Source organism: Haliotis asinina, chromosome 13 (genome assembly GCF_037392515.1).
Source record: "Haliotis asinina isolate JCU_RB_2024 chromosome 13, JCU_Hal_asi_v2, whole genome shotgun sequence".
NCBI classification, from domain to species: domain Eukaryota; kingdom Metazoa; phylum Mollusca; class Gastropoda; order Lepetellida; family Haliotidae; genus Haliotis; species Haliotis asinina.
In genome coordinates, this window is record NC_090292.1 from 50,341,552 (window position 1) to 50,353,836 (window position 12,285).

Sequence of the window (12,285 nt, forward strand, 5' to 3'; positions counted from 1 at the left end):
ACTTCAGTGACAGCACAGGGTGGTTGGAGCCAACAGCCTCCTATTTCCTATAGTGTGGACACACATAACGGCCAGTAATTAGACCAGGTGTTCCGAATCTAATCTGTGCTAGAATCCATTGTAACGTGTATCAGGCTCTGTGAGGTACACTGTGACAGAAACAGTGGTATCTGCAGCTCGGCAGCCTACAGGGTTATCTGTTAAACAGATCCCTGGGTGGTACTGAATCATTGATTGCAGCTGGATTCCTATCAGAAATTTAATTTTGGACTCATCTACCTCCAGGTACAAACGTGCACCAGAGGAAAATATCATATGATCTGATAGCAAACATTGTAAATTTACCTTGACAATATCACTAAACTAGGGACACAAATGATATCAATATATATTTGTATACCTGCGAAAAAGTCATGATTTACTATTGTTCTGTCGAAAATAGAAAAAAAACAACTCTTTTCCTTTCACATTTTTCTCCACAATTTATGCAGTTGACTAGTGAAAGTGTGAAATATCTGTTAAACTATTTTCGGCCTAACTATATTCTCAGTGATAGGGAGATAGGAATTTTAGAAAGTCAGGACTTTGCAGAGGAAAGTTTAGTGCAGAAATGGGCAAGGCATTTTTTTTCAAAGTCCAAATCAACTTTTATGGAACAATTCATGTCTTTATGCAAATTAGTGTGCATTGATATTGTATTATATAGGACACATTTTGAATGTCTAGTTCGAAAGTAGAATTAGCTGCAATATAAACGGTGGTTGATGTAGAAAATAGTAACTTTCATGATGAAACTATTAAAGATGTAGCAACCATGGAGTCTGTCACTTTAAATGATGCAGGTAGGAGGGGTCATCTCAAAAGCAAAACAAGGATGAATGTAACAGACGATGGTTGAGGTTGGACGTGGGCATAGCGATATCAACTAAGATATGATAATCCCGTAGAGGAATTAAACTGGAGAAATATATGGCATGTCATAACAATTTACAAATAACATCCAGTCCTGTCGATCTCTGGGTGGGCATGCGGCGTATATATACTGAGACATTAGGAAGATGCTATCTATCGGTATCAGGTATCATACTCTTAGATATTCCACTTAAACTTGATGAAAGAAAAACATGTAAGATGTTAATGAACATGAGACGTTTTCAACACATATGAAAAAGCACCAAATATCTTTGAGATGACCCCTTGTGCCAGTAGGCAGTGCATGCATTTCCTGAAAGGTGAATCAACGGTCCATTGTCATACCTGGCTGAGTGACCCTATTGCCATGTACAGTCTGACCAACTGTTTTCTGCAGCTTATCATACGTTTGCTTGATGACAGGCCATTATCAAGCCTCTTGTAAGGTGAAGTTATAAGTAGCTCAGCTGTTGACGTTCAATCACCTACGGCTAGTTTGAACTTGGGTTCCTTATTAACGATATTTCTGACTCACATTCTTCTGACTCAAATTCATCACATGTAGCTGTGCCATTATGTACTTTCTTGACGGTACCAACCATAGCAATTGTACCATAAATTATTGCATACAGCAATGAAAACATCGACTGGACATGTAACATTGTTGAGCACTGAAAACAATGATGGCTGGTAGAATGAGCAAAGGTCAAGGTCGAATGTCATCACTCTCAATAGTGACGTCATCTGTCTTGTTCTGTGACTTGTTCATATATGTAAATGTAGCCTCCATTGCTCATTGTTAGCTGTAAACGTTTCTAAACCAATTCCGTTTTTAATTCTTATTTTATGACAAAATTTATTCATTTTAGCTATAATAACAGTAACGCTATTTTTCAGGGCATTATCATTTGCAGGAACCCTCAGTCTTTTCAACTGCCCTCTTTCATCGAGCAATTAATGGAAGTCTAGCTGACCCGTCTAGGACGGAGATAGCTGACCCATTACAGGACAGGGATATCTGACCATTTACAGGACAAGGATAGCTAACCTGTTACAGAACAGGGCTAGCTCACCAGTTACAGGACGGAGATAGGTGGCCAGTTACAGCACAGCAATAGCTGACCAGTTACAGGACGGAGATAGGTGGCCAGTTACATGATGAAGACAGCTGACCAGTTACAGGACGGAGATAGCTGATCAGTTACATGATGGAGATAGCTGACCAGTTACAGGACAGGGCTAGCTGACCAGTTACAGGACAGAGATAGCTGACCAGTTACAGGATGGAGATAGCTGACCAGTTACATGACGGAGATAGCTGACCAGTTACAAGACAGGGCTAGCTGACCAGTTACAGGACGGAATTGCTGACCTGTGACAGGACGGGGATAGCTGACCAGTTACAGGACATCAGACACATGAATGAGGTTCACCAGGGATAACTGAGTGATGTTCAACACAGTAGGATCCATCAGATCAATATGACCCAATAGCACTAACAAATTCCTCTAACATCGGCAACGGAAGGTCAGGCTGCGGGGTCACTTGTTACACAAGCATATTTGACATTAACCCTTCAGTATTGGACACATTAACCCCTCAGTTTTGAGGTCTTTGTCAGTGTCACAGAGGAAATCCATTTTCTACCATTATATGTCGATGAATAATGTTTACTACGCAGCATGCACTCCAATGTTTCAGGCAATGGCTGCGAATTTGAATTAGGAGTTATTTATTCTGCGTTCCTGCTGTGCTATTGAACCAGCTCTCTATTGATAATGGGCTTTTTGTGGACTGGGCATCACATAAAGATTGGGTGCTGTAGTCGGATGCTTCCATGATTAAACTCTCTGGAGGGACAGTCTGAGTTCAGGTCCACTTTGCCGCAATGTACACTTGCACAAGCCTCCAGGGTAGTTTCAGTGATACTTTCACCAAGTATTTACAAGTCTAGCAGACTGGCTTGTACTGTCTGTTTATCTAGACTTGCCTGTTTAAAGGATAGAATTATTGTACATCCATTCAGTATAGACTTGAAGCAAGGCTGTAGGTTTCTGTAGGCTGATCGATGCTCATGCTGTTGATCACTGGATTGTCTGGTCCAGACTCGGTTATTTACAGACTGCCGCCATACAGCTAGGATATTGGTGAGTGCGGCGTAAAACCAACCTCACTCACTCTTGCTATACAGTGTTTTTTCTCTTGTTGGTAAGTTTCCTCTTAGTTTTTCTCTTGCTATAGGGAGGTTTTCTTATATGGATTTTGTCTTGTTTTCAGGAGCATTTCTTTTGCTGTAGGTAGGCTTTCTCGTTTTCTCTTGCTGTAGGTTGATTTTGCTTGCTTTGAGGATTCCGTATCTGGTCATTACACCAAGGATATGAAGCCCTATAGGCAGATGGAAAGCAGGATTGGGGTCAATGTGTGGGGACAAGTTTCATCACGATGCAATCAGCTGGCATAATGAACCACATGTGTACAGTGTTACACAACACCAGTCATCCAATGTTCCCCTTCATTAACCCATTGACCGGCACTGTGTTACTTATCAGCCTGGAGATATAGGAGGAGGATTCACTCACTATGTCTGGCCTCCAGCAGCGGTTAGTCTGGCGTTCAGCAGGGGTTAGTCTAGCCTCCAGCAGGAGTTAGTCTGGCCTCCAGCAAGGCCTATTCTGGCCTCCAGAAGGGGTTAGTCTGGCCTCTAGCAGGTTTAGTCTGTCATACTACTGGGGTTAATCTGACATCCAGCAAGGGCTAGTCTGGCATCCCTAAGTGGTTAGTCTGGCATCTTGTAGGTTTAGTCTGTCATCCTACAGGGGTTAGTCTGTCATCTTACAGGGGTTAGTCTGGCAGTCTAGTACACCCTTTCAAAACACTGTGTAACTAATAGTATTGTCTAAACTTCAAGGGACTCCCATTCTTTGTGGGTATTCGACTGTACATGAAAACTGAATGTTGCACCTCTGCAACAACCCATTTTCATGGAACAGTTTTCGAGGAGCAACCCCGGCTTCATGTTAACAGTAATTACAGATAGTTTTCAAGGGGCAACCCAGGCTTCATGTTAACAGTAATTACAGACAGTTTTCGAGGGGCAACCCAGGCTTCATGTTAATAGTAATTACAGACAGTTTTCGAGGGACAACCCAGGCTTCATGTTAACAGTAATTGCAGACAGTTTTCGAGGGACAACCCAGGCTTCATGTTAACAGTAATTACAGACAGTTTTCGAGGGACAACCCAGGCTTCATGTTAACAGTAATTGCAGACAGTTTTCGAGGGACAACCCAGGCTTCATGTTAATAGTAATTACAGACAGTTTTCGAGGGACAACCCAGGCTTCATGTTAACAGTAATTGCAGACAGTTTTCGAGGAGCAACCCCGGCTTCATGTTAACAGTAATTACAGACTATATTTTGAATAGAATGTGCTTAAAGTTTGTCTGTCAGCAGATGAAACTTTCCTGTACCATAAACTTCTGTATTCTTGAAAAAAGTAGGGAAACTCTACTTTCAATGTATGATTGTCAAAATTGGGAGATATATGGGATTAAATCAATGTTGATACGATAATAATAGATGTTTTGAGAATGCATCACCACATGGATTTTGTTCAAAGCAAAGCTGGTCGTGCAGTTATCCCCCTTGTTAGGTGACTGGAGTATGACATGACCATTTCAGTTTTACAGTTTCAGTCAGTAGTGTGTGATTTGACCCTGAAAACCCTTGCCATGCACAGATGCAAGAAGATTATTGGGCAAAATGGTGTACAGTGATTTATCGAACTGCCTGAGAAACGTCAAGGTTCATAATGACACCCCATGCATGTGTAGGAGGTTCCCACGTTGTGCATGTTCTTTCCATGCATTGTGTTTGTGTGTGGTGATAACGTGAAATGATGCTGCATACACAAGATGAATGTCATTGTAACATTCCTCAATGGGTTTTCAGGTTCCTCTGCTTTATTTGAAGAGTATATATTATGATATGACATTCATTTGTCCTCCTTATTGGGGAGATTTAAATTCGCCTTTCAGATCACATCATCATGAACAAATCACAGTAATCCATGCATTCAGACCTTCCCTATGCAGGCATAATGCTAATTGCATCACATAAATGTCATGCATGCATTGTGAATGTTTCAAGCCTTTCTTCTGACTGCAACTGAGCTGTACGCTAAAGGGTTGTTGCTATTGTCGCAGGCTGTGAGTGAGAGAGAAAGTGAGTGAGTGAGTTAAGTGTTACGCCACACTTCGCAACATTCCAGCTGTAATACTTGTGACCGTTTGTGACAAATGTAAGGAAAGGCAAGACTTGTCTGGGGCCTCACACATTGGTTCCCAATTGCGCAGATGTATGTTCATGTTCTTGATCACTGAATTGTCGGGTCCAGACTTGATTATTTATAGACTGATGCCATATAGGTGGAATATTGCTGAGTGCGACTTAAAAAAAACTAAACTCACTCACTCATATTAAATGGTATGGTGTACTTCAAGCCTTAAATCCTTCTCAGAAATGGATGTTGAGGCCCTAGACATGTCTTGCCTTTCCTTACATTCATCACAAGTTGTCAATAGTATTAAAGCTGACTGTATGAACATTGTGAAGCAAGGAATTTGAAAGATAAGTTTTCCCAAGTCAGCGGGTACCTCATTTTGAGCTACTTTAGGGAAGCTGATCTGTATCATAAATTGTAGCTATGTAATGTGAATGACGGTTTGTTTATTTTTTACTTCGGTACTATCTTTTGTTTGTATAGTCTGGTTCATAATTATTGAGAATTTTTCTTCTTACTTTGAGCTATCTTAACACCTCAACTGATTCACTGATACTTAAAACTAAGTAATGGTATAAGGGAGGTAACTCATCTTGGCCTACTGAGTATAGTACAATTAGAGTTACCTCCCCTGAATTTGTAGCACTGTCAACAATGTCTGCTGAAGATAAAAGAAGGTTGATTTTTGAGTTGTGTAATCAAGGAATTGATGATGTAAATACATTGGCAGAGAGAACAGGAACTCCTCTTTCTACTGTGTATAGGATTAGGAAGAATTTTAAAGAGGGAAAGGATTTTGGGCACCAGAAAGGAGCAGGGAGACCCAGAAAATTGGACTTCTCAGATCGCGTCCGGCTGGGAATTTTAGCGTCTAAAAAGCAAAGGGCAAGCATCTCCAACATCAGGTATGAAATGATAGAAAGGGGATCAACAGTTGTATCAAAATCCACAGTTAGAAGAAATTTGATTGATCTTGGATGGGAGAAAAAGACTGGAATTCCTTCTCCTCTCATGAAACAAGAACATAAAGACAGGCGTGTTGAGTGGTGTTTGGCACATGAAAACTTTGACTGGGAAAATGTGATTTTTACTGATGAAAGCTCAATATGGGTATATCCCAATAATGTGAAAATATGGACAAAGTCTGTGTCAGCACCGTTGTATCGAAGACCTAAGTACAACCCAAAGTTTCATGTATGGGGAGGGATATCCTTATTAGGAACGACCCCGCTGTGTGTGTTTGAGGGAAATCTGACAAGTCAACGCTACACTAACATATTAGATAATTTTCTCCTTCCAAGTGCACTTGTGTTTTATGGAAATGATTGGATTTTGCAGCAAGATAATGATCCTAAACACACCGCAAAACATGCCAAGCAGTGGTTTCAGGAGAAAAATGTGACTGCATTACCATTTCCAGCATATAGTCCTGACTTAAATCCCATTGAGAACATTTGGGGGATGATGAAGGAATGTGTGAATCAAACGGGGTTGACAAAAATTGAAGACATGAAGAGAGAAGTGGTCCGATACTGGGACAGCATAACTCACGAGACACTAACCTCTCTGATAGGAAGTATGCCTACTCGTCTTAGACTGTGCCGTGAAGCTCAAGGAGACTTGATAAAATATTACATTGTTACCTACACAACATGAAAAGGTCAGTTCACTTTCACAATACATTCAATTTCATCTGATTTGTTCTCGTTTAATAATATGAAATGCTTTAGCTATTCTCAATAATTTTGAACCATACTGTAAATATTAATGTAATGAATATATATATGGTTTCAGAAAGCTTGTTTAAGCTTTGTATTTGAAATGTTTATGAATGCAGATTTGGTCGCATCCCTATGTGGCTGGAATAATGTTGTTTTGACGTAAAACTCAACTCAATTTTTTTCTTTTCTCACTCACTCATTCACTCACTCACTCACTCACTCACAGTGGGTACAAAGTGGATCTAATAACTTTAATCACTGGCTTGTCTCGGTTAGGTACACTTATTCACTGACTGCAATACACAAGCTGAAATATTTTGACGTATGGCGTAAAGTACACACAAAATGTAATATATCCTTGTTTGAGACCTTAGATTATTCAGCTATTGTGGAGAATGAAACTGGTCAAACATTACATCTGGTTGTTTCTGTCCATGAGAGCATGCCCTGTGTTGGTTACTTGCAAATATACGCAGCACAATCAAGCAGTAATGTCAAGCCAGCAGCATGTTTGGTACCATGTTCAAACTGTGAAATTGGAATGGAATCCTACACAGAATTGTGGTGGAATAACATTCCACGAGTAAGTGGAATGGAAACAGAACATGTGCATTCTTGAGAGAAACAGTCTTTGACCTGTGTCCAGCCCATACCGATATGCAAAAATCCTGATATTCACTTCCTCTTTATAACACAAACCGTCAGTAAACAAATTCTAACATTTGCTTGCGATTATACCACAAGCCCACACAAACCTGCAGTCAAGGTCCAAGCAAGACAAGGAATCCTCCCTCTCTATACAGCAGGAACTGTGTACTGCCTGCAGCGCTATAACGAGACAACATCTGGACTTACCAAGCTCTGTGGCTGACTGTCATGGAACTGTGGCCAGAACTCCGGGTAGAATTCCCATATTGAATCCAACCAGGAATGGTTCGTGTGACAGGATATGTGGTCTGCGATGGCTTCTCCAGACTGACCGTTCTGTGAGTGAGCAGTGTCTGTCCCTCTCAGCATCTCAGTCACAGACAGGGGCAGAGCTTCAGGACTAGTCCATTATGTCCAGCAGGGAAGGTTTTCCACTCCCTGCCTTCCTGAACATAATTAGACCAGGTCCTCCCAAGATATTCCGATTTTGGGGATGTTCAATATTCCTTTTAGCAGGAAATCAATTTTGTATCTCTTTTTGTGAATGGGTTGATAAAAATTATCGTTATGGATTTCTGTTTTCATTGTTGAGGGTTTCTGTTAAGTGATGTAGTGAAAGGATTTGTTGTGCAATAATTGCCACATTTGTTACAGTAGTAGCATGTTTCCATCAGCATTTCCTGATTACAGCAGTGATGAGCTAAAATGTGGATGTCTCAAGGACGAGAGGAAGGATGTTTTTAAGTTTCATCCAATATATTCAGCGACAGATGTTGATATATTTCCTTGTTTTTCACATTTTTGTGTTTTTGATTTTTCTTGACATCTGTATAAGGGCTTGCATTTTGTAGTAGTCCGATGATGATGATGATGATGATGATGATGATGATGATGAATTTGTTCAATCATTTTTAGTATCATTTCGATTAAATGCATCAATCAATTTTTTTAGTCTGATGATGATGATGATGATGATGATGATGATGATGATGATGATGAATTTGTTCAATCATTTTTTGTATCATTTCGATTAAATGCATCAATCAATTTTTTTAGTCTGATGATGATGATGATGATTATGATGATGATCATTTTGTTCAAACCGTTTTTAGTCTGATGATGATACATTTAATTCATTTTTTAGTCTGATGATAATGAGGATGATGATAATGTTTGGTGAGCCTATCTCCATCTCACAAGAATGCCAAAAGCAATAACATCAATATTATCTTACTCCTAATCTGATCTAAAAGCCCACTGATTTCAGTAGCTATGTTACGAACCGTAAGTTGATGCAGATGTTGCGTGCTGTTCACAGTTGTGGTAACAAGCCTCCCACCAAACACTGCATTCTCATACCTGTCACTCAATCTCGAATCACTGATCCTCGTTCATTTCCCTTCTGCCGTCCCTATCGCAAGTACCATAGCCTAAAACAACTAGTCTCTGAAATCAACAACCTGTGAAGATCTGAGTTCGTGTAGGTCTTCAGCAACCCATGTTTGCCACAAAAGGCAACTATGCTTGTTGTAAGGGGTGACTAACAAGGCGGGTGGTCAGGCAAGCTGACTACTCATATCACCATTTCCCAAATGCGTAGATCAATACTGATGAAATACAAACGCCTTGAGCAAGCACTAGTTGTGTGGATATGCGTGCTATATGAATATCCTATTGATGATGTTGATTACTTGATTGTCTGGTCCAGACTTGATTATTTACACACCAAATAGCTGGAATTTTGTGGATATTGCAGCTTTAGAAAAACAACCAACCAACAGAAATGAACATATTTACCAAAAAAAGCCATAAATGTGGAAATCTAGACTTGCCATATATTCTAGACTTGTATGTGCTTTCTTGGATATATTTCTCTCAGGGTTGGTTTGATTGATCATCATGTATCATTTTAATTTTTTTTATAAAAACTATGTAGTCTGAAACCAAACTTGTGCCTCAGTCCTGTTACATGCGTCACTTCCATTACAGAATGTAGGTATAGCTGCGAGTAGGTCAAGGTCATGAAAAGGTCAGGGACATGTGATATAAGATGTATATTCACCAAGCACATTAGACATTATGCATGTTCTTATCCATATGGTGGAACAAAAATCATGTACATATCACTTTTGCCTAGCAACCATTGTTTCTATATTTCATCATCTTTGACATCATTAAACAGTTGAGCGTGATGTCAATGAAGAGGGCCATCACACTTGCTTACTGTGCTATGCTGCACAAATATTTAGAAATAAAATGAGCAAAGAAAGTATTGCATTCTCAAATGTGCCAATTTATACAAAACTCTGAATTTTTTCCAACATGGTTACTATTTTTTATTTGTATAAATCATCTTGTGTCATAATCTGATATATTGTATGTATTCCCTGCTCATACAAGGATTCAGTTTGTCAAAACTTTTGAGTCTACTAGTTGATTTTCTGTGTAATAATATTGCTATAATATTCCCCCCAAACAGCATTGAACCATACTCACACACTAGTTTGATGGTTAAAGCTTTAGCTCATCACATTGGAATCAATTCCCTGCATGGTACATTGGGTACATTTCTGGCCCCAATTGCTCGAAACTAAATTTTAGTTCTTACTAAAGATTCAAACTGACTATTTGACAACTGAAACAGCTGAATTTCTAACTCAGCTGCATTTTTAAATAAAAAAGTCCAAACAATTTAAGTAGTCTATATACCACACACAAGTTGTCTACTATGTTAGATTTTAATATCAATATCAGTTTATTCTGGGAAATGCATTTTCTTGCATTTTCTCAAATTTGAGTAGAAACTCTATCGTAAGTCAAAAGTCAGACTTAGTTGTGTTTGAGAAAGCTGGACTAGGTGACCCCTGCTGTGATGTTTCAGTAATATTGTTAAAAGTGGAGTAAAATCATTCTCACTCACTCACTCACTCACTCACTCACTCACTCACTCACTCACTCACTCACTCACTCACTCACTCACTCACTCACTCACTCACTCACTCACTCACTCACTGTAAAATGAGTCTTATTATATGTCTTATCAGTGGATGAGTGTACTAGACGAATGACAATTTCATGTAGCAAGTATTCCGATCACACACTGTACATCCAAAGGTAGTGGGTATGTTCTTTTGAGACTTGGGGTGGGGGTAGGAGGGAAAGGGCATGTCATACACCCTGAATTTTTATGCAGATTTTCAACATTTAATCTCCTTCGTTCCCAGATTCTCCTGATCACTTCAATGATTATCAGTACAATAACTGTTTCATCAAAGCCTGCATATATTTCGACCATGTTTTCAGTCACAGAATATGTAAAGCTAGGGAGTTATTATTTATCGTCACATCAGCAATATATTTGCCATATCATGACAAGAAAAATTTATGAATCTAAGATAAATACATTTTGAATGTTAATACCTGTTTTGCAATGGAAAGTACAGTATCATAGATTTTAAGGTAAAACTAAATATAAAACTAAACTAGATATTACATTAATTCAGTGTTAGTGTTTTAAAGGGAGTGTGTCGATGAATAAATGTTAACATTACATCAGCGCTGTTTCAGCAATGTAGCAATTAGACCATTCTAACACACAGACATAAGTGTCAAAAATGTAACGTGTGAACATTTCTTGTTTGTTCCATAAAATATTGTGAAAAACATGAAGTGTCAATTGTCATTCTCAAACCACAAATCCAAATTCTATGGATCTCAAACGAGTTCATACTCCGAATAGAGATACAACCCAAACACCCCATATTGCCATAATGGACTGGTCCAGTTCCCTGTAATCCAGCAACACACATTAAAGTGGAGACTGAGAAGCATTTCCGACTTTACACAGGTTTAGGGCCCCTCTCCTGCCACTTCATGCCTGAACATGGATATGCAACAGTGTTTGGCAGGCCCAGTGACACAACATCATCTGTTGACAAGGCTTGAGGAAGAGGTAGAAATGTTTGTTCAAATGAGGATTCTGCTTTGATTTTTGTTGTGAAAAAGTTTGCAAGGAAGTTGTTGATATTGGTTTAAGAGAAAAAAACATAGATGCTCTTTCTTCAAGATTGTACCACGTCTTCTACCATCAACAGTTTTCCTTGTATCTTCATATCATACATATTCTAATACGTGTAAATATAATTTGTTAATGAACACTAATACTAAAAGTAATCTCCTCCCTCTCTCTCCACCTCTCCCTTTCCCTCTGTCACTCTCTCTCTCTCACCCTCTTTCTCTCCCTCTTTCCACCTCTCCACTTTCCTCCCCCCTCCCTTTCTCTCCTCTCTTTTTCACTCTCTCCCTTGCCCTCTCTTTCTCCCCCTCCCTTTCTCTCTCTCCCTCTTTCTTTCTCCCTCTCCCTCTCTCTCATGTCCATGATATGATGATATTTCCTTTTGACTTTTGTGATTTTACAGCATTGTCAGCCTCTGTCAGAGAAACTTCTCATCCATTGTCAGCCTCTGTCAGAGAAACTTCTCATCCATTGTCAGCCTCTGTCAGAGAAACTTCTCATCCATTGTCAGCCTCTGTCAGAGAAACTTCTCATCCATTTTCATTAGGTTTAAACAGAAGCTAAAATATTTCAAAATTTTCCATTCTCGTGCAACATTTCTGTTCTTTTATTGCCTTGGATTGATTTTGGCAACTAGACTTGAACCTGACACACAGTTTCGCACAGTAGACAGACATTGATGGATAATGTAGTGTTAAGTAGATCAT

The 12,285-nt window shown here is 39.4% G+C and overlaps 2 protein-coding genes across 2 annotated transcripts in view; one reads left to right on the plus strand and one right to left on the minus strand.

Moving 5' to 3' along the window:
* The window catches only part of LOC137259836 (uncharacterized), a 33,387-nt gene extending 25,412 nt beyond the window's left edge, over positions 1 to 7,975 (minus strand). Inside the window, exon 1 of the mRNA XM_067797457.1 lies at positions 7,771 to 7,975. The gene's annotated coding sequence lies outside the window, so the exon portion shown is untranslated. The remainder of the gene's footprint in view (positions 1 to 7,770) is intronic.
* The window catches only part of LOC137259835 (cilia- and flagella-associated protein 337-like), a 103,338-nt gene that overhangs the window by 64,225 nt on the left and 26,828 nt on the right, over positions 1 to 12,285 (plus strand). The window lies entirely within an intron of this gene.